This window comes from Mus caroli, unplaced genomic scaffold (assembly GCF_978045245.1).
Source record: "Mus caroli unplaced genomic scaffold, Mus_caroli_1 scaffold_6, whole genome shotgun sequence".
Lineage (NCBI taxonomy): Eukaryota > Metazoa > Chordata > Mammalia > Rodentia > Muridae > Mus > Mus caroli.
The window spans coordinates 74,085,570-74,109,182 of NW_028227261.1; the positions used below are offsets into that span (position 1 = coordinate 74,085,570).

At 44.0% G+C, this 23,613-nt stretch overlaps 1 pseudogene; it reads left to right on the top strand.

The window, feature by feature from the left end:
• Positions 1-253: 253 nt before the first annotated feature.
• On the top strand, positions 254-6,048 carry LOC110293521 (large ribosomal subunit protein uL3-like; annotated as a pseudogene).
• Positions 6,049-23,613: the final 17,565 nt, after the last annotated feature.

The following is a 23,613-nucleotide window of genomic DNA, read 5'->3' on the forward strand; positions in this document are numbered from 1 at the left end:
TCTCCATGGGAGCTGTGGTGTTCACTGTGTGTCACCTATTGTATCTTTTTACCCAAACAGCTTTTCTTGAAAATGTTCATTGCTGTGAGTTATTGGTCTGGTTCAAAGACTCTGGCTTCTGCTACACTGTCAATACTTGATTCTGGCTAGGACTCCTTTTCGATATCCTGTTGTTGCTCTGTGTCCTGAGGATATTGCAGGGGCAGGCTGTAAAACATGGAAAGCAGCTCTACACACAGTGTGTGGCGGCAAGATGTCTCACAGGAAATTCTCAGCTCCTAGGCATGGGTCCTTGGGCTTCTTGCCTCTCAAGTGCAGCAGCCAGAATGGTGGGAAAGGGAAGAGCTTCCATAAGGATGATCCTTCTAAGTCTGTTCACCTTACAGTCTTTCTAGGGTACAAGGCTGGCATGACACTCATCGTCTAGAAAGTTGACAGGCCAGGATCTAAGGTGAACAAGAAAGAAGTCTTGGAGGATGTGACCATTGTAGAAACCCCACCCATGGTGGTTGTGGGCATTGTGGGATATGTTGAAACCCCACGAGGCCTCTAGACCTTCAAGACTGTATTTGCTGACCATATCCGTGATGGATGCAAAAGGCAGTTCTGTAAGAACTGGCACAAATCTAAGAAGAAGGTTTTCACCAAGTACTGTAAGAAATGGCAGGATGACACAAGCAAGAAATAGCTGGAGAGGGACTTCAACAGCATGAAGAAGTACAGCCAGGTCATCCGCACAATTGCCCAACTCAGACGCATTTGCTTCCTCTGCGCCAGCAGAAGGCACACTTAATGGAGATCCCAGTGAATGGGGGCACTGTGGCTGAGAAGCTAGCCTGGGCCCTAGAGAGGCTGGAGCAGCAGGTTCCTGTGAACCAGGTGTATGAGCAGGATGAGATGATTGAGGTCAACGGTGTGACAAAAAGCAAAGGGTACTGAAAGACCCACAACCTGAGGACTCCCCCACGTTCTAACTCAGGATAGGCGACACTCCAAATCACTCATGAGAAACTGGTTTTGTTGTTGTTTTGGTTTGGCTTGGTTTTGGTTTTTCGAGACAGGGTTTCTCTGTGTAGCCCTGGCTATACTGGAACTCACTTTGTAGACCAGGCTGGCCTCGAACTCAGAAATATGCCTGCCTCTGCCTCCTGAGTGCTGGGATTAAAGGCGTGCGCCACCATGCCCGGCTAGATGCAAACTGCAAGAGGTTTATTAAGGAAAGACCAGTGCACTGGGGACAACTCATATCTCGCACAGGGGTAGAAGAGTCGACCACGAGCTCAAAGGGTAAGGGGTTTATAAGGGCACAAAAACTGCAAACACTGGCATCGGGCTATAGAAAGGCAAAACCACAAACACCTGGCATCCTGGAACAATGGGGCAAGTTCTACTCCCTGCCATTAGTGAGGTCTATTTTGGACACAGGTCTAGGGGCTTAAATAATTTTTCACTCTCTCTCAGGATCTTTCATTCCCCACTCTTTCTAGTAAATAGTTCTAGTCTTAGAACTAGACACTATTTTCTAACACACATGGAAAATTTGAAGCAAAATTCAAGATAAGGGCCTTTCCACCGAGTCTCAAGGTTTTCTGAGCAGTGGTGTCTAATGTAGACCGAATCTCTAACTTGAAAGCAATGTGGGGCTTGCAGGTCTCCTTCTCTTGAGTAGGCCCCCTGAAGCAGCTTCCATGCTCGCTGCCTCACCCACTAGAGCGCCTTGAGCCTAGAGAACAAAGGCTGGGAAAGCAGCATGTCAGCACTATGTACAGAGGCTATTTTTACCAGTGGAGGGGGCCCCCCATAGAGTGATTCATAGAGGGGTGAGTCCAAACTGTTTCTAACCCTGAAGAGCACAAAGGGTAGGAGAGCTATCCAATCATTCATGCCAGTCTCTGCTGTCAATATGGTAAGTCTCTTTAATGGTTCTATTCATCCTCTCTACCTGTTCTGAGCTTTGGGATGCACAACGTAACTTCCAATCAATCCCCAATATCTTGGCCAGTTCCTGACTTACCTGGGCAACAAAGGCAGGTCCATTATCAGACTCGATTACCTTCGGTACCCCAAACTTCCAACTCACGATCTTTTGGGCTCCTCCAAGGGCTTGGATCACTTCTCCAGCTCTGCCCTTTGTAGCACACACCTTGTCTTCTAGGCTCCAGCTGCCTATACTCCATTGCTGCTGCTGTTCTTGTTGATCATCTCATGGTACTGGCATCTACAAAACACTGCTGTCTTCCGCTGTAACTAGGATTCACCAATAGCCTCTCATAGGCTCTCTTCATGGTGTCAAGCATCAAGTCCTTTGCATGACCCCCTTCTGTCCTGGGCCATCAATTGCAACTGAGGCTGCACCTTCACCAATGGCTTTCCATGGCCTATCACAGTGCCAAACCTCAGCCTCTCTGCATGACCCCTTCATGCCTTCAAAACTAGTACCACCTGGGTGACTCTTACACATTTCCAAGTCCTGCTGCTGCACTGGGTACAACTTTGGCTATCTCTGGATCACAGCCTCTGTGCTCTCAGAAAACACTTCCCAGAAGATGTCACCTCAGTGATGCTGGTCTCTTCTTAATCACCGATAATTTCTTAGCTCCAGCTAACCAGCATCTATAGTCCCAGAAATACAAAGTTTTTACTTTATCAAAGCCACAAGTTCAGCTTTCTGGGCCTATGTCCCTTCAGGGAGGCTGCTGGCCCAGATCACTTGCTTTCTGTCCACCACTGCTGCCCCTGCCTTCCTCTTACTTTCAACCATGAAGCTACTGCTATCTGTGTACCAGCTCGGACTCCCAGGCCAAGGCTGATCTTTATCAGCATCCTTGACAAGTAGAGCTATGGCAGCAATAGCTTTCAGAAAAAAAAAAAAAAAAAAAAAACTCACCCGCTGGCAACAGGGTCTATCTTAAGCCACTGGCCTTTTCCAAGGTTCCAAAGTCAGTTCAGGCAAGGCCAAGGCTGGGGCCATTAGTAGGGCCTTTTTAATTTCTTTAAAGTCTTTCTGGGGTCCACACAAACAACTCCCCTTCCTTGGTTAGGGGGTACAACGGGGCAGCTAAGATTGCAAACCCAGGTATCCAGAGCCTGCAGAAGCCAGGGGTGCCCAAGAATTCTCTTTTCTGGCTTCTTTTAGCCACCGCTTCCCATCCCGAAGGGTGTATCCCAAATAAGTAACTTCATTCTGACACAGCTGAGCCTTTTTTTAGCTGAGGCTCAGTACCCCAACTCACCTAATTCTGTTAAGCAGATTGGTCTTATGTTGCCCAGGTTCCCTATCTGTCTAGGTCCTGTCTCTTTCTCTTTCTTCTGCTTCTCCCCTCTTTCTCTCTTCTGCCTCCTTCACTAGAGCATGTAACTGTAATATACCTTCTCTTACCTTAGACAAATTAGTGGGCCATCTTGAGGCACCTCGGAAACCCGCCACCAGAGCCTGGTGATAGATTTTCAAGCTCTCCCTACCTTCTGCCATGTTGTAGTCCCAACCTGGGCGAGTCAAAGGAAATCTCATGTAGCTGTGTAGGCTGCCCGTCAGCTCCCAGGATATTTTTTCTAGCCTCTAACAGAATTCTCTCTCGCTCCTCAGTTGTGAAGAGCATCTGCAGCAGCTGCTGACAATCAGCTGGAGGCTCTGATTTGGGCGATTTCTCTTGTAACACCAGAGCACAATCACAATTTTGGGAAGCAAAACCCAATTTTAACAGTGTAAACAATCCATTCTCTTTAAAAAAATCAACACCAAAAAAACATTACTTGCTACAAAGTTTGGCTGACTGTTCCTGCACACAAACGCAAGAAGTTGCAGCCCCCAATACTTCAAAGAGACCCTGCCCTAAATCCTATAATATTACCCAATTCAGGTGTATCTTTAGAGACCTGTCTCCTTGGGTTGTCTCATGCCGCATGTTGTAGTTCTTAATTACTCCAACGTGGAGTTACCAGTTTTTAAGCACAGAGATTTTTGTAAATTACTTCTAGTCAGGGTACAAAGCACCTATGAGTATTACCTTTGCTTCTTTAAACACATACACAAAAACACACAAAACAAACCAACAGAACCAGACACACCGGACCCTTTTGCGTCCTCCACAAGCAGGCAAAAGAATCAGACGATTTCTGAGGGGGAAGCTTCCACTTCAACAACAGAACTCGGTCCCTCTGATCTCTGGAGACTACCAGGCGTCCCTGGCTCTCCCCACTTCCCAGGGCATCCCCCAGGGTGGCATCCTGTGGTCCTCCTAGCACGCCTGCCAACCACAGTCCTCCAGTCCTTACGGCTTGAGAGGACAGCTGCAAACAGAAAACCCCGTCATCTACAAACACAAAGACATTGTCTTCCTCTTCCACCGGGATGACCAAAACCAGAGAAATGACCTAGAGGGGTTGCTGAATCAGATGGCCTGTTCTCGACAAGAGGGTTACATTATCACTACCGACCTACAGATGGGACAAAGGTCCCTAAAGATTGGGACAAAGGTCCCTACAGATGGGGCATCTCCTAGGGCAATTTTTAAACCAAACTCGGGTGGATCCAAACTCAGGCTGATCAGTATAAACTCAGGTGGCACCAAGCTTCAGAAACAAAAGATAAGACATAGACAAACAAACCAACACAAGAAGTGCACATTCGTTTTAAACAGAAAACAGGCACTCAGAACAGAGACACTGGCCAGCACACACACATTCCAGAGGGGATCCCCATACCTCCAAGTCGATTCTCAGGCGTGAGGGGTAGTTGCATTTCCTGGCCAATGCACCAAATGAAAGACCCACAACATGAGGACCCCCCCACGTTCTAACTCAGGATAGGCGAAACCACAAATCACTCACAAGAAACGGTCTTGATGCAAACTGCAAGAGGTTTATTTGGGAAAGACCAGTGCACTGGGGACGACTCATATCCCATGCAGGAGTAGAGGACTCGATCATGAGCTCAAGGGGTAAGGGGTTTATAAAGGCACAAAAACCCCAAACACCTGGCATTGGGCTATAGAAAGGCAAAAACCACAAACATCCTGGAACAATGGGGCAAGTTCTACTCCCTGCCATTAGTGAGGTCTATTTTGGACACAGGTCTAGGGGCTTAAATAATTTTTCACTCTCTCTCAGGATCTTTCAGTACAAAGGGGTGACCAGTTGTAGGCATACAAAGAAACTGCCACGAAAGACCCATCGAGGTCTGCACAAAGTTGCCTATATTGGAGCCTGGCACCCTGCCTGTGTAGCCTTCTATGTGGCTCCAGCTGGGCAGAAAGGCTACCATCACCGAACAGAGATTAACAAGAAGATTTACAAGTCTGGTCAAGGCTACCTCACCAAGGATGGGAAACTGATGAAGAAAAAAGCATCTACTGACTACGACTTTCCTGACAAGAGCATCAACCCACTGGGTGGCTTCGTCCTTTGTAGTGAGGCGACCAATGACTTCATCATGCTCAAAAGCTATATGGTGGGAACAAAGAAGGGAGTGCTTACTCTTCCTAAGCCCTTACTGGTCCAGAACAAACATCAGACTCTGGAGGAGATTGACCTGAAGTTCAATGACACCTGTACTGCTAGTTTTGTGTCAACTTGACACATCTGGAGTTATCACAGAAAAAGGAGCTTCAGTTGTGGGAATGCCTCCATGAGATCCAACTGTAAGGCATTTTCTCAATTAGTGATCAAGGGTGAAAGGCCCCTTGTGGGTGGGACCATCTCTGGTCTGGTAATCTTGGTTCTATAAGAGAGCAGGCTGAGCAAGCCAGGGGAAGCAAGCCAGTAAAGAACATCTCTCCATGGCTTCTGCATCAGCTCCTGCTTCCTGACCTGCTTGAGTTCCAGTCCTGACTTCCTTGGTGATGAACAACAGTATGGAAGTGTAAGCTGAATAAACCCTTTCCTCCCCAACTTGCTTCATGGTCATGATGTTTGTGCAGGAATAGAAACCCTGACTAAGACAACACCACCTCCAAGTTTGGCTGTGATTGTTTCCAGATCATGGAGGAGAAGAAAACATTCATGGGACCACTCAAAAAAGATCACATTGCCAATGAGAAAGGTGCTTAATTCCAGGATCACTTTGCACAGTGGGCAAAGTCTCATCAATAAATATTTCCAGAAAAAAAAAAACACACACACATGGAAAGCAGACCTCTCACAGATTTTTCAGAACCAGGCATCTTCCATATGGTTTTCTTGGTATGCTTTTTGCTCAAAGAGGGAGTTTACCCTGTTCTGCCTTTCCACCCACATTTAAACCCCTTCTAAGGCTCTCCACTGATCTCCCCACTTCTTTCTGTCAAATGGGCTAAGACTGCATGACAGTGCCTGGAGAGGAACACCTCAGGGAGTGGGATATGGGTCATGCACACTACATGTCTGTTCTTTACAGTTCACCCTGCGGGCCATACCCAAGCTGGGGAGTTCCTGGCTAGTGGCCTGCAAGTAGAATGCACTTAGTACTCTAACAGAGGGCCTGTTTTCAGTACTCAGCACCCACATGGTTACTTATAAGTTTCTGTAACTCGGAGCTCCAACAGTCCACAGTCTAAGTGCAAATGCATACATGCGGGCAAAACATTCGTTCATATAAAAAACTTATTATATATAGCTATAAAAAGTAAAACTGGAAGAAAATGAGGACCTGACCTGTTGATCCAAGGTATGGCTGAGGAGAAGGGTTTTATTGTAGATATGAGAAAGAGGAAAGGCCAAGGCCTTTGGAAGGGTCCAGACTGAACCAGACCATGAGAGGAGAGGCAGGGGATAGCAAGAACGAGAAGAGAGAAGGGAGCAAAGGGACCAAGAGAACCAAACACAAGGCAAAAGAGGAGAGGGCAGAAAGAGAGCAGAGAGAGCCCATGGCCAAGGTGGTGGGGTTATATAGGAAAGAGAAGCTGGGGGAAGGGAACGGAAGCCCCTGGGCTCTAGAGGCTTGTGGCAGGGGATGGGGTAAGAGGTTACAGGAAGAGCCATAGGTACTGAGTGAGCCTAAAGGCCAAGCAGACTTTAGTGTGCTAAAGGAACCACAGTTAGCTATTGTACTGAGTTTCACTAGGATGTGAGCAACAAAACAAGATTCAGTATAATATATGAAATGGGAGAAATGGGCTTGTGCCCCAATAGTTGGCACTATATACTGTGGTACTCACATAGAATAACAGAAGCATCTCCAGTGTCAACTAGAAGAAAGTTAAAACTTTGATAAAGTGCTAAGCCTGGAGGCCCGGAGGGATATTTGACCCACAGGCTAAGTAGAAGTGATGGACAAGCCCCCGTGCTTTTCGGAGATGCAGCACCGGTCCTCCCCTCCAGCCTTCCTCCACTTCCAGGCTATAGTGCAAGGAGAAATGCAAAGGAAGTTTTCAGAGTAAGAGGTTCTTTGGAGCAACTATATTTGATAGGGAGTGCCATTCATTCTAATGGGCAAGGTCTTCCTTACTATCTCCCTAGATTAAATTAGGGCATCTTCAAAAGAATCACTCAGAGAGTTGGAATGTTTTACTAAGTGGGAGGCACTCTGTCCGTTATCCAGATACTTGCTGAACTATAAAATCCATTAGACCTTTCATGGTACAGCTATTAAAACTGATCACGGTATGGAAGTCTTTGGAGACCTGATGTGGATCCCCTGGAATTTCAGGGGGTAAGGAGACCACTGTCTGGCTTTCCACGGACAAGATGAAATATGGAATGGAAGCCTGCTTGGTCATGGGTCTCAGATCACAGATTTTGATGTGTTAAGATTCTCTACAGTTCGCCGGGCGTGGTGGCGCACGCCTTTAATCCCAGCACTCGGGAGGTAGAGGCAGGTGGATTTCTGAGTTCGAGGCCAGCCTGGTCTACAGAGTGAGTTCCAGGACAGCCAGGGCTACACAGAGAAACCCTGTCTCGAAAAAACCAAGAAAAAAAAAAAAAAAAGATTCTCTACAGTTCTTAAAAGGTATTAGGTCTAAGCTTAGTACTGTTAAGATAACTTTGAAAAAAGAACTGTCTTCCTAAATGTGTAGGCCCTGGCAGGAGGAGATGTGAAAGGTGGACCAGGAAAGTGGAAGTTCAAGGGCATCTTTATGAGGTCAGTGGGAACATACATCATTCCCATAGTGGGCAGAGATCCAAGAAGACAGCATGGAGGAGGTCTCCAAATACCTCACTAAATCACTGGGAAGAGATAAAGCCAGCCTTGGATAGCTGCCATTCAAGGAAATTTTTGTCATCAAGCAGAGTATAAAGATACTTTGGCTCCTTTTCATATCATCTTCAGATCCGTACCCTAATGTTGGAGAAGTCAGAAACAGCAGTAAATAGAAAAGTTAGGGTGAATAAAGCTGGCTTATAAGTCTGAACGGGAGGGCAAGGTACATTTCTTTAAACAGAACGTGTGATAATCATTTAAAAAAAATAGCTTGGAGGTTAGGTGTGGGGGTGCACAGTTGCAATCTCAGAATTTTAGAACTGGGGTCAGGAGCATCAAGAGTTCAAGAACATCCTGGTAAACAAGAGACAATGTGTAAGAGAGGCAGAAGGGGAAGGGAGGGAGGTAGAGAGGGAGGGATGAAGGAAGGGAAGGAGGGAGGGCGAACAAACCAATAAGAACTTAGTTTAGGCAGGAATGTTTAACACTCCAAATTGAAAGCAATTCTCTACCACCCACAAAGAGCTACCAAAAAAAGACTCATGATTTTAAAGAACATATGCATTTTTGACACTTTTCTGTGTTGTTGACCCAGACAAAGAATTGATGTCCCTTCTCCTGATACCTAACAAGTCTTTGTGACTGTCCCCAGTGAGTACATACAGGCAGGATCAGAGGAGGCATGCAGCAGGCTTGCCAGGTTATTTTAGGATTTGTCTTGGAAGCCTGCAGCTGCCATGAAAAACCTGAGGTTACTCTGAGCAGAGAATATGCAGAGATTAAATCAAGAAGGGGAAACAGTGATGGTGGCTGGAGACAGACACAATGCCAGATATCACTGTCAATAGCTACTGAATGACATGCTTCAGGTCTGTGAATTTTACATTATTTTTTAAAACTTTGCGGTGTACCTGAATGTTTAGACCAAACCCAGGACCCAGTTCAGGCTGAGACCTGCAAGAGGAATGCCTCCAGGGACTACTGATGGGAAGTTTCTTTACCTTTAAAAGAACAGTTGCCATTGGCAATCTAGACATTTCTCGGTGTGGATGTGATGGGTAAAACTGCCATGGCTGCCTAGTTAGCAGCCTGGGTGAGAAGCAGAGGACAGAAATCAAAAGAATCAGGATGGAGGCCAGAGCCCTCCCTGAACTAAAGCTGATAACTGCATTTTACTCTGGATATTCTGAGACACATAGCTCACAGCCTTTTGATTTCATAAGCCAGTTTAAACGGGTCTTTCCACTAAATGCAGAAGGCAAACATGAGAGACCATGTAGCAAGTCAACAGGGAAGCAGAAGTCATCAGGAAGATGGGAGAGAGGGAGAGGGAGAGGGAGAGGGAGAGGGAGAGGGAGAGGGAGAGGGAGAGGGAGAGGGAGAGGGAGAGGGAGAGGGAGAGGGAGAGGGAGAGGGAGAGGGAGAGGGAGAGGGAGAGGGAGAGGGAGAGGGAGAGGGAGAGGGAGAGGGAGAGGGAGAGGGAGAGGGAGAGGGAGAGGGAGAGGGAGAGGGAGAGGGAGGGAGAGGGAGAGGGAGAGGTGGCATGGAGTGCCTGCCCCTCAAGTGTAGTGCTAGTCTGGGATAAGGGCAGGAAACAAAGATCTCTGCTCTCCTGGAGCTTACTTCCTAATGGGGGAAGGCAGAGCAAGGGGAACAAGAGGACAGAAATTCTAGTTACTGGAAACTGATACAAAGATAGTACTGAGTAATGTGATACTCAAGAGGCCCCTGCTTTCATTGGAGAGCAGAAAAGTCTCTACAGAGGCGACACTTGATCCGGGGCCTGGATGAGAAGATGCTAGTCCTTTGGAGCTGTGAAGAAAAGGCTTTGTTAAAGACAACAACACATTCCTGGAAGGCAGAAACAAAACAAAAGAAAGGTAAAGGGGAAGGAACTCTCTATGAACTTTAAAATGAAAACCAATCACCTTAGGATGCAGTCAAAATCAAAGCAGCTGGTTGGCAGTAGGCTTGTGTATTCTCCTCCCCCTGCCCCTGCCCTCCCCACTTTCTCCTCTTTCCCTCTATCGCTGGGGTCTTGCTGTATCCTTGGCTGACTTTCCATTGTTATGTAGCTCAGGATGGCTTTAAATTCAATGTCCTTTTCCTCAGCCTCCTACTGGGCTACAGGTGTGTGTCAACAAGCCTTCCTTGGACTGTGACTCAGTAACAAGCCTCAAATCCACATAGATGTTTCTGATTTACGGATGATAACATATGGAACATTGCTTCCAAAGCTTGGTCACAGAGAAATTAGAGCGTAACCTTTACAAGTATCTGTAGCAGTTTAACATTGGGGAAAAAATGTCTGAGCATTTCAGAAATTAAAAACAAAACAAGAACAAAAAACTCCAAAATCCTGATTAGTCACAAATAGTTTGAGAAGCATTGCCCCAAGCTGAGAGCTGTACAGTAAAGAAAAAAAAAAAAAACATAATTTAAGCAAACAACAATTTCTCTCTCTCTCTCTCTCTCTCTCTCTCTCTCTCTCTCTCTCTCACACACACACACTCACACACACACACACACACACACACAGTCACGGCTTCTACATAAAATTTCAATAACCATTTATCTTTTCTTTAAAAATGTCATCTAAGTAAGTCCTAAGGGCATACTGTAATTTCGATTACAGGACAAATTTCCTCATCCTGGATTATTGAGGCACCAGGGTATCAAACTGAAGCATAGTCTTCCCATGTCTTCCCATGGACTATGTAGTCTCAAGTCGACCGATGGAATTTCAAATATGACATTTGGGGGTGGGGGGTCAGGAAGACAGGACTAACCCTTGATAGGATACTGGCAACAGGATTAAAGAAAGAATTCATCCCAAGTCTAAGTGAGACAAGGGGCTTATTAGGGTTACTTACAGGGACATGGGTGACTATCACAAAAGTCCACTCTCTATTGGTGACAACTCAGAAAGCTGCATCCCTGGAGCTCCCGAGATGGCTTGTGGGTAGCCCACCTGGTCAGAACTCGCTCTTTGCAACAATTTTTATTGTTTATAGAGCCTTGGTATGAGGCTTTTGTGTGTCCTGTTGCTGCCTCAGTTTCTCTGGTGTGCATCTTTTATTTCCTGTATGTCATTAGCACTTCTCCTCCTCCTTCTAGGAAATGTTTTTACTCCAGGAAACAGTTTTCAATTTTCAAACACTTTTAAGGCAGAAGGAGGCAAGGTATAAAGAAGCAGTATACAGATTACAGTTAGGACAGAACTAGCAGCCTTGTAGTAAACCTAGTCTCTAGTTTCATGTCATCCTTCGGTCTTCCTTCGTGCTTCTTCTGTGTAACCTGAGAGGTAGCACACTTGGTGAGACCAAATCTTTGCCAACAGACTACTGTTCTGTCACTTTTTCTAATTACCATTTTACAAACTTCCAAGCACTGAGGCAATCTCAAGTGTGTTTCTCAAAATCTAAAAGGATTTATCTTGTTAGTTCACCACGAATGGTTTAATATGTGTATTTCCTCAGTGTGAATGCATCTATTTTCAAATAGCAAACAATGCAGTGTAAACTGGTTTGGGAATGAAAGATTTGTTGACTGATATAAATGGAAAGAAATGGAGTAGATGTGAGGTAAGATGGAGATGTAGGAGTCATCTTATTGTAATGGGTACAGAAAAGGGCTGGTGGTGGGTGCCAAGTGTCTCAACATGTTATAGTGAAAACAGGCTTGGGAATTAAAGTCTTGTCAGCATGAACACAGTGAAGCCAGGAGCCCTGGGGATTACAAGTGAAGAAGTGAGACAGAAAAGTGGATCTCATAAAGGACAGATGACAGCACAGGTCTTCTGGAATCTGGAGTTTCCAAAGGTTGTGAACCATCATGTGGATTCTGGGAGTCAAATATGGGTACTCTGAAGAACACGCAGAACTATTAACCAGTGATTCATCTCTCCAGTCCCAGCCCTCAAGTGGAAACTTAACAGTTCTTTGGAAAGTAGTTGTGTTGGATGTTGTTTTGCTGGGGCAAACATGTTAAGGAGTGTTTTTCTGAAGTAGACAGAAGTGAAAGGATGTTGTGCTGAAGCAGACACATGGAAGAGGAACGTTTTAATTCTTTGCTAACAATACGAATTCATTGGTCTGCCTTACATTGCATAGTTGAGCTCCATATGTCCAGACTCCATAGAGAAAAGCACACCAAAAAAACTTCTGGTGCTGTGCTGGTGGCCTCTTGCTGCTTCCACAGACTTGGACCAGTTGGCAGAGTGATATCAGCTGAGACAGACTCACGTGTTTAGGCAAGACTTATGAAGGACACATGATGTTTGAAGGGAGTATAAATAGGACTTGATGGACAGTGAAGGAGGCTGAGCTTGGCTTGCTTGCATAGCAATGCTTGTTGGTCTCGATTCTTGGCTGATCCTCGCTTTGCTGAGGCTTTGCTGAGAGAGGCACAGTCAAGAACTTTTTTCCTGGAATTCCTCTTGGCCCTGGTCAATCCTGCTGCCCTGTGCCAAGGCTAAGGCCTAGCTGTCTCTGTTAGGTAGTGCCACTGCTGCTGATTCGAGCTTGCTATCGAGACGCTATTGAACTGGACTGCTGGTATAATCATGAAGTGCTTGCGAGTGGATCGGGCTGCTCTTAACTAAACAGCTGATTTCCTGACAACACAGATAGGATTTGCTCCAAAGAACCATTTTTAAACAGGTCTACTTCCCTGATATCCTTACTTTTCCACTACTTCTGGTGGGTGGTAGGCTAGAAGAGGGGTTAAAGCATTCCAGACTCACCATTGCTAGGAAGCAGGAGTGGGTGGGTTGGGAGCAGGGGGAGGGGGGAGAGGATAGGGGATTTTCAGAGGGCTAACTAGGAAAGGGGATAACATTTGAAATGTAAATAAAGAAAATATCTAATATAAAATAGACATAGAAAAAATTAAAATAACACATCCAAAGGATGTGTGTATTTTTGCCAAAGGAGGATTTTTACCTAAAAAGATACTAAACAACACGAGCAGTCCCTTTCTGCTAGGATAACTGCTTACATATTTTGGGGACAAAGGACATACCACGTCAAAGTATGCACAGTTGGGAAGATATGCTTTGTGCAGGTGGATTCAAAAATGGTATGGTATCCAGAATAGCCCAATTATTCTGGACATGTCAGGTTATGAAAATAATTTCTTGATACAGATTCTAGGATAGTATTTATGTTTCCCTTCAAAACAAACCTCATTCCAGTGCTTTAGAATGCCCCTACTTACCAGAATGACATGGATCCTAAAGCATTTGAATTCAAGGTCAGAAGGTCATGAGCTCCTAATGCCTTTTCTTTTCTCAGAAGACTTACATAGAAGGTCATACTGATGATTTCAGAATCTCCATTCTGATATAAGCAGTTTGTTATATGAAGAGAAACAATTAAACTGGGTTGGAGAGGGGGTGAGGAGGGGAAAGGGGATGGAGATCAGGAGTGGGGAAGTGGGGGGCAAAGGAAGGATGGGAGTGAGAACAGAAGTCTGATGGGGAACATCTATGGAACTTGCTGGAGATCTGGGATAGGGGACACTCCCTGGAGTCAATGAAGTGACCTTAGCTAAGCTTCCTAGCAGCTGGTGATGGAGACTGAAGTGGCCACCTCCTGTAGCCAGGCAGGACTGCCAGTGGAGGGATGGGGACATCAACACACCCACAAAACCTTCAACCCCAAATTTGTCCTGTCTACAGTACAGGGATAGATTGAGCAGAGACTGAGGGAACTGGCTGACCAATGACTACACCAACCTGAGACTCTCAACTCTCATCCCATGGGGAGAGAGCCACGCCCTGACACTCTGCTCTGCTCTGGCTGCAGAGAGGAACCTAGCATAACTGTCTCCTGAGAGGCTCCATAGATGGAAGCAGATGGAAATGGATGCAGAGACCCGCAGCCAAACATCATGTAGAGCTCAGGGAATCTTGTGGAAGAGTGGGGGATAGGATTGAGCAAGCTGGAGGGGTCAAGGACACCACAAGAAGACAGAGTCAGCTAACCTAGGCCCATGACGGCTCACAGAGACTGAAGAGCATGCATGAGCTAGAATGAGGCACCCTATACATTTGTAGCAAACATGCAGCTTGGTCTTCATGTGGGTTCCTTAACAATTGGAACAGTTGCTGTCTCTGCCTCTGTTGCCTGCCATTGGATCTCCTTTCCCTAACTGGTTTGCCTGTTTGGGCCTGTATGGGTGGGACTAAGAAGAGTAGAGGGAGGGGGCTGCGATTGGGTATAAAGTGAATAAGTAAATTAATTAATGAATGGAAAAAAAAAACCTTCTGAAAAGAGAAATAAATTTTACATCTTCCCCATGCCGTGGATTCTCTGTTCCATTTTTCTCCCCGCAAAGGCTTGCTTCTAGACTCATGTACATCTGCTCTCCCTCTCAACCCTACCTCTCCTTTCCTAATCTTTCTTCCCAATAAAGAGAAAAAAGAGATTGTCTAAAATGTTTTATTTTTAAATGAATAGACTATTTTCTATTTCCTTTCCTCGAGGAACCAGAGGCCAATTGAAACCATTAAAATCACCCAGCCAATAGATGAGGTTTAAAATATTTCTGCCATTTATAATAAACTAGAATGGTACAGGTGTTGGACATCAGCTATCCTTGGGCAGAGGGAGCTGTAAGCATGCCATCTAGTTTCCACTTAAATAAAGTATTGTTAGTGTGAACCATGCTGGGAAAAGGTCATGGGAAGAGTGAAGTGTTTCGTACTGGAACCCACTAAGTCACAGGAGCCCGAGGGATGCCTCAGAATCCTCTAACCTCAGAATCCTGCAGGAACATCTAACTGCAAGCAGCCAACCACTGTTAGGAAAGCAAAGTAAAGACTGTGGGAAGCTCTTAAAAGCATCCTCTTGTTTTCACTGGATCGCAGATGTAATCTCTGGGATGTGCCTATTAGCTGACAGGAGTAGGTATTTCATTTGTTTTAAAAGTATAGAGTAGCTGTAAGTGAAACACTGTATATGCTTAGCTTGTGTTTGCATCTGATCAATTATACTATCAAATAATTTAAGCTAGTAAAGAGTCACCTAAAACTGCTTTAATATAAAAATAGCACAAAATAGACTGAGATTACCTGCATACCTTAGTCACATAGTAAATTCAGTTTTAATTTTTTGTTAAATCACTTTTGGTAAATTAATTTTAATTGTGTGTGTGTTTTCATGTGGGTATGAGCACCTAAATGTAGGTGCCTGTGGAGGCCAGAGGCTTCCTCTAGATCTGAAGTTGCACCCAGATTCCTGATAAAAATTATGGACGTTGAACCTAGGTCCACTTGAAGAGCAGAAATCAATCCTAACCACTAAGCAATCTCTCCAACTCTTTGAAGACCTGCCACACTGATTTCTGTCCTAGAGACACCAGTTTCCCTTCGCAACAGTACACAAGAGTTCAGTCCCCTGCCCTGTTCCCTCCTTCTCATCATCTGCTATTTTTGTTTTCTTAATCTTAGCCATTGTGACTGAGGTAAGGTGAAATTTCTTTTTTTTTTTATTTTTTATTTTTTTTTTAATATTTTTATTACATATTTTCCTCAATTACATTTCCAATACTATCCCAAAAGTCCCCCATAGCGCCCCCCACTTCCCTACCCACCCATTCCCATTCTTTTGGCCCTGGCATTCCCCTATATTGGGGCATATAAAGTTTGCAAGTCCAATGGGCCTCTCTTTCCATTGATGGCCGACTAGGCCATCTTTCGATACATATGCAGCTAGAGACAAGAGCTCCAGGGTTCTGGTTAGTTCATCATGTTGTTCCAACAATAGGGTTGCAGATCCCTTTAGCTCCTTGGGTACTTTCTCTAGCTTCTCCATTGGGAGCCCTGTGATACATCCAATAGCTGACTGTGAACATCCACTCCTGTGTTTGCTAGGCCCCGGCATCGTCTCACAAGAGACAGCTATATTTGGGTCCTTTCAGCAAAATCTTGCTAGTGTATGCAATGGTGTCAGCGTTTAGAAGCTGATTATGGGACGGATCCCTGGATACAGCAGTCTCTAAATGGTCCATCCTTTCATCACAGCTACGAACTTTGTCTCTGTAACTCCTTCCCTGGGTGTTTTGTTCCCAATTCTAAGAAGGTGCACAGTGTCCACACTTTGGTCTTCATTCTTCTTGAGTTTCCTGCGTTTATCAAATTGTATCTTATATCTTGGGTATCCTAAGTTTTGGGCTAATATCCACTTATCAATGAATACATATTGTGTGAGTTCTTTTGTGATTGTGTTACTTCACTCAAGATGATGCCCTCCAGGTCCATCCATTTGGCTAGGAATTTCATAAATTCATTCTTTTTAATAGCTGAGTAGTACTCCATTGTGTAAATGTACCATAATTTCTGTATCCATTCCTCTGTTGAGGGACATCTGGGTTCTTTCCAGCTTCTGGCTATTATAAATAGGGCTGCTATGAACATAGTGGAGCATGTGTCCTTTTTACCGGTTGGGACATCTTCTGGATATATGCCCAGGAGAGGTATTGCTGGATCCTCCGGTAGTACTATGTCCAATTTTCTGAGGAACCGCCAGACTGATTTCCAGAGTGGTTGTACAAGCTTGCAATCCCACCAACAATGGAGGAGTGTTCCTCTTTGTCCACATCCTCGCCAGCATCTGCTGTCACCTGTATTTTTGTTCTTAGCCATTCTGACTGGTGTGAGGTGGAATCTCAGGGTTGTTTTGATTTGCATTTCCCTGATGATTAAGGATGTTGAACATTTTTTCAGGTGCTTCTCTGCCATTCAGTATTCCTCAGGTGAGAAGAATTCTTTGTTCAGTTCTGAGCCCCATTTTTTAATGGGGTTATTTGAATTTCTGGAGTCCACCTTCTTGAGTTCTTTATATATATTGGATATTAGTCCCTTATCTGATTTAGGATAGGTGAAGATCCTTTCCCAATCTGTTGGTGGTTTTTTTGTCTTATTGATGGTGTCTTTAGCCTTACAGAAGCTTTGTAGTTTCATGAGGTCCCACTTGTCAATTCTCGATCTTACAGCACAAGCCATTACTGTTCTATTCAGGAATTTTCCCCCTGTGCCCATATCTTCAAGGCTTTTCCCAACTTTCTCCTCTATAAGTTTCAGTGTCTCTGGTTTTATGTGAAGTTCCTTGATCCACTTAGACTTGACCTTAGTACAAGGAGATAGGAATGGATCGATTCGCATTCTTCTACATGTTAACAACCAGTTGTGCCAGCACCATTTGTTGAAAATGCTGTCTTTCTTCCACTGGATGTTTTTAGCTCCCTTGTCGAAGATCAAGTGACCGTAGGTGTGTGGGTTCATTTCTGGGTCTTCAATTCTATTCCATTGGTCTATTTGTCTGTCACTATACCAGTACCATGCAGTTTTTATCACAATTGCTCTGTAGTAAAGCTTTAGGTCCGGCATGGTGATTCCACCAGAGGTTCTTTTATCCTTGAGAAGAGTTTTTGCTATCCTAGGTTTTTTGTTATTCCAGATGAATTTGCAGATTGCACTTTCTAATTCGTTGAAGTATTGATTTGGAATTTTGATGGGGATTGCATTGAATCTGTAGATTACTTTTGGCAAGATAGCCATTTTTACAATGTTGATCCTGCCAATCCATGAGCATGGGAGATGTTTCCATCTTCTGAGATCTTCTATAATTTCTTTCTTCAGAGACTTGAAGTTTTTATTATACAGATCTTTCACTTCCTTAGTTAGAGTCACGCCAAGATATTTTATATTATTTGTGACTATTGAGAAGGGTGTTGTTTCCCTAATTTCTTTCTCAGCCTGTTTATTCTTTGTGTAGAGAAAGGCCATTGATTTGTTTGAGTTAATTTTATATCCAGCTACTTCACCGAAGCTGTTTATCAGGCTTAGGAGTTCTCTGGTGGAATTTTTAGGGTCACTTATATATACTATCATATCATCTGCAAAAAGTGATATTTTGACTTCATCTTTTCCAATTTGTATCCCTTTGATCTCCTTTTGTTGTCGAATTGCTCTGGCTAGGACTTCAAGTACAATGTTGAATAGGTATGGAGAAAGTGGACAGCCTTGTCTAGTCCCTGATTTTAGAGGGATTGCTTCAAGTTTCTCACCATTTACTTTGATGTTGGCTACTGGTTTGCTGTAGATTGCTTTTATCATGTTTAGGTATGGGCCTTGAATTCCTGATCTTTCCAAGACTTTTATCATGAATGGGTGTTGGATCTTGTCAAATGCTTTTTCCGCATCTAAGGAGATGACCATGTGGTTTTTGTCTTTGAGTTTGTTTATATACTGGATTACGTTGATGGATTTCCGTATATTGAACCATCCCTGCATCCCTGGGATGAAACCTACTTGGTCAGGATGGATGATTGTTTTGATGTGTTCTTGGATTCGGTTAGCAAGAACTTTATTGAGGATTTTTGCATCAATATTCATAAGGGATATTGGTCTGAAGTTTTCTATCTTTGTTGGGTCTTTTTGTGGTTTAGGTATCAGAGTAATTGTGGCTTCATAGAATGAGTTGGGTAGAGTACCTTCTGTTTCTATTTTGTGGAATAGTTTGTGAAGAACTGGGATTAGATCTTCTTTGAAGGTCTGATAGAACTCTGCACTAAACCCATCTGGTCCTGGGCTTTTTTTAGTTGGGAGACTATTAATGACTGCTTCTATTTCTTTGGGGGATATAGGGCTGTTTAGATCATTAACCTGATCTTGATTCAACTTTGGTACCTGGTATCTGTCTAGGAACTTCTCCATTTCATCCAGGTTCTCCAGTTTTGTTGAGTATAGCCTTTGGTAGAAGGATCTGATGGTGTTTTGGATGTCTTCAGGATCTGTTGTTATGTCTCCTTTTTCATTTCTGATTTTGTTAATTAGGATGCTTTCCCTGTGCCCTCTAGTGAGTCTGGCTAAGGGTTTATCTATCTTGTTGATTTTCTCAAAGAACCAGCTCCTTGATTGGTTGATTCTTTGAATAGTTTTTCTTGTTTCCACTTGGTTGATTTCACCCCTGAGTTTGATTATTTCCTGCCGTCTACTCCTCTTGGGTGAATTTGCTTCCTTTTGTTCTAGTGCTTTTAGGTGTGTTGTCAAGCTGCTAATGTGTGCTCTCTCTAGTTTCCTTTTGGAGGCACTCAGAGCTATGAGTTTTCCTCTTAAAAATGCTTTCATTGCGTCCCATAAGTTTGGGTATGTTGTGGCTTCATTTTCATTGAACTCTAAAAAGTCCTTAATTTCTTTCTTTATTCCTTCCTTGACCAAGGTATCATTGAGAAGAGTGTTGTTCAGTTTCCACGTGAAGGTTGGCTTTCTATTATTTATTTTGTTATTGAAGATCAGCCTTAGTCCATGGTGATCTGATAGGATGCATGGGACAATTTCAATATTTTTATATCTGTTGAGGCCTGCTTTGTGACCAATTATGTGGTCAATTTTGGAGAAGGTACCATGAGGTGCTGAGAAGAAGGTATATCCTTTTGTTTTAGGATAGAATGTTCTGTAGATATCTGCCAGATCCATTTGATTCATAATTTCTCTTAGTTTCACTGTGTCCCTGTTTAGTTTCTGTTTCCATGATCTGTCCATTGGTGAAAGTGGTGTGTTGAAGTCTCCCACTATTATTGTATGAGGTGCAATGTGTGCTTTGAGCTTTACTAAAGTTTCTTTAATGAATGTGGCTGCCTTTGTATTTGGAGCATAGATATTCAGGATTGATAGTTCCTCTTGGAGGATTTTACCTTTGATGAGTATGAAGTGTCCCTCCCTGTCTTTTTTAATGACTTTGGGTTGGAAGTCAATCTTATCAGATATTAGAATGGCTACTCCAGCTTGTTTCTTCATGCCATTTGCTTGGAAAATTGTTTTCCAGCCTTTCATTCTGAGGTAGTGTCTATCCTTTTCTCTGAGATGAGTTTCCTGTAAGCAGCAAAATGTTGGGTCTTGTTTGTGTAGCCAGTTTGTTAGTCTATGTCTTTTTATCGGGGAGTTGAGTCCATTGATATTAAGAGATATTAAGGAAAAGTAATTGTTGTTTCCTGTTATTTTCGTTGTTAAAGTTGGCATTTTGTTCTTGTGGCTGTCTTCTTTTAGGTTTGTTGAGGGATTACATTCTTGTTTCTAGGGCGTGGTTCCTGTCCTTGTATTGGTTTTTTCCTGTTATTATCCTTTGAAGGGCTGGATTCGTGGAGAGATAATGTGTGAATTTGGTTTTGTCGTGGAATACTTTGGTTTCTCCATCTATGTTAATTGAGAGTTTGGCTGGGTATAGTAGCCTGGGCTGGAATTTGTGTTCTTTTAGTGTCTGTATAACATCCGTCCAGGATCTTCTGGCTTTCATAGTCTCTGGTGAAAAATCTGGTGTAATTCTGATAGGCTTGCCTTTATATGTTACTTGGCCTTTTTCTCTTACTGCTTTTAGTATTCTATCTTTATTTAGAGCATTTGTTGCTCTGATTATTATGTGTCGGGAGGTATTTCTTTTCTGGTCCAGTCTATTTGGAGTTCCGTAGGCTTCTTGTATGTTCATGGGCATCTCTTTCTTTAGATTTGGGAAGTTTTCTTCTATAATTTTGTTGAAGATGTTTGCTGGTCCTTTGAGTTGAAAATCTTCATTCTCATCCACTCCTATTATTCGTAGGTTTGGTCTTCTCATTGTGTCCTGTATTTCTTGGATGTTTTGAGTTAGGATCTTTTTGCATTTTACATTTTCCTTGATTGTTGTGCCCATGTTCTCTATGGAATCTTCTGCACCTGAGATTCTCTCTTCCATCTCTTGTATTCTGTTGCTGATGCTCGTATCTATGGTTCCAGATTTCTTTCCTAGGGTTTCTATCTCCAGTGTTGCCTCATTTTGGGTTTTCTTTATTGTGTCTACTTCCCTTTTTAGGTCTAGTATGGTTTTGTTCATTTCCATCATCTGTTTGGATGTGTTTTCCTGTTTTTCTGTAAGGACTTCTACCTGTTTGATTATGTTATCCTGTTTTTCTTTAAGGATTTGTAACTCTTTAGCAGTGTTCTCCTGCAATTCTTTATGGGATTTTTGTGCTTCCTCTTTATTGTCTTCTGCCTGTTTAGCAGTGTTCTCCTGCATGTCTTTAAGTGTGTTATTAAAGTCCTTCTTGAAGTCCTCTATCATCATCAGGAGATATGCTTTTAAATCCGTGTCTAGCTTTTCCGGTGTGTTGGGGTGCCCTGGACTGGGCGAAGTGGGGGTGCTGGGTTCTGATGATGGTGAGTGGTCTTGGTTTCTGTTAGTAAGATTATTACGTTTACCTTTTGCCATCTGGTAATCTCTGGGGTTAGTTGTTATCGTTGTCACTGTTTAAAGATTGGAGCAGAAGCTGTGTTCCACTCACCAGCAGTCTCTAAATCCTGCGGCGGGGGTCGTGGGTAGCTGACGGTACCCCGGTGCTGGTCCAGCCGGAAGAGGCCTGTGGTCCTACTCAGGCCGTTTTTCTGCTTCCCTAACTAATGCAGTCTCTGGTCCCGCGTGCAATTGGATTGGAGCAGAAGCTGTGTTCCACTCTCCAGAAGTCTTAAGATCCTGTGGTGGGTGTTGTGGGTAGCTGGTGAGTGTCAGCCGACCCTGTGCCCCAGCTGCCCCAGTGCTTTTCTGACCGGAAGAGGGTTGTGGCCCTATGTAGGCCGGATTTCTCTCTCCCCAACCAGAGCAGTCTCAGGTCCCGCGTGATTGGACTGGAGCAGAAGCTGTGTTCCACTCACCAGCTGTCCCAAAATCCTGCGGCGGGGGTCGTGGGTAGCTGGCGGGTGTCAGGCAACCCTGCGCTCCAGCTACCCCGGCGCTGATCCGGCCGGATGAGGCCTGTGGCCCTACTCAGGCCGGTTTCTGCTTCCCTAACTAATGCAGTCTCAGGTCCCGCGCAATTGGATTGGAGCAGAAGCTGTGTTCCACTCACCAGCAGTCCCAAAATCCTGCGGCGGGGGTCGTGGGTAGCTGGCGGGTGTCAGGCAACCCTGTGCTCCCGCTACCCTGGCGCTGATCTAGCCGGATGAGGCCTGTGGTCCTACTCAGGCCGGTTTCTGCTTCCCTAACTAATGTAGTCTCCAAGGTGAAATTTCAAGTAGTTTAAATTGCATTTCTCTAATGGCTATGGATTGGGGACAGTTTAAATGCATTTCTTAGCCATTTGTGTATCGCCTTTTGAGAACTCCCTGTTCAGTTCCATGTCCCACTTTTAAATGGCTTTGTTCATTTTCTTGATGTTCAGTTTCTTTATAGAGACACTGGCTTGTTCATGTTCGTTGCTGTTCTATTTATAATATCCAGAAATTGGACACAGCCTAGATATCCATCAGCTGATGAATACATAATGAAATTCTTGTACCAATACACACTAGGACCATATTCAGTCATGAAGACAAAATGAAATTAAGAAATTTATAGGTAAATGGATGCAACTGGAAAACATTCTATTGGGTGAGGTAACCCAGACACAGAGACAAAATTCACATGTTTTCATTCACAGTAGATCCTAATGTTGAATCTTTAGATCTGTAAGTTTAAATTGGAGCATCTGTAGAATACAGGTAACTAGAGAGGGCCTGTAGTGGTTTGAAAACATTGCTGTATCACATCATGTGAGCTTTGAGATTTTATATCCTAGTCCTACTTCTAATTCATCCTTTCTTCCTTGTGCTTGCCTTGGAGGATAGGAGCTCTAAGCTCCCTGCATTAGTTGTCATGTCTACATGCTGCTGTGCTTCCCGGCCATGGTGATGGCCTCTTATCTCTTTGGAAGCAAAAGCCCAGACACTCTTCCCTAAGTTGCACTGGTCTTAGTGCTTTTATCATAGCAAGAAAAAAAGTAACTTCAACTGAAGTCCTTGGAGAGGCGGAGAATACATATCTTCAGGGAGGGTAGAAAAGTACAGGTAATATGGAGAGGACAGGGGGAAATGGGGATGGAGGTTTAAGTAAGGAGAGGGATAGCACAGTGGGAAGAGGAGTGGTGCACAGTGGGATACTAAACACTAAAAACACTAAAGATGCTTGTAAAGTTACCTGGAAACCTATTTTATAAGCTATATACCCAATTATATGAGTTTAGTTGGGGTTACCTCACACAGGAGAAAAAAAAATGTTCCTTCCAGGAGTCACAAGCTGACAAATAAAAAGTCAGAAATGCGATACCTCCCGTGGAGTGTGTGCAGAAATGCCCCAGCAAGCACCATCTTAAGACAGACTCTTGCCTTAGCTCCTACTCGACAGTAAGGCTCTATCCTGAAGACAGCACATGCTTTGGTTGCCGGACATGGAGACATCCATTTGGCATTGATAAGGTGCTCTTTACCACTCCTTAGATTTCATAGTCCTGGAGATGCTTCAATGACTGCTGGTGGGGGGGAAATGCCATTTGTGGATTTCCCTAGTTGTGACACCTATTAACTTTAATAATCATCGGCATGATAAGATATGTCAAGTGTGTAATAGTTGCATGAATGTTATGTGGGTTATCAACTGGTTTCTGATTGGGTTTCAGGACTGCTTCTCATGCCTGCAACTGGAAGTTGGCTA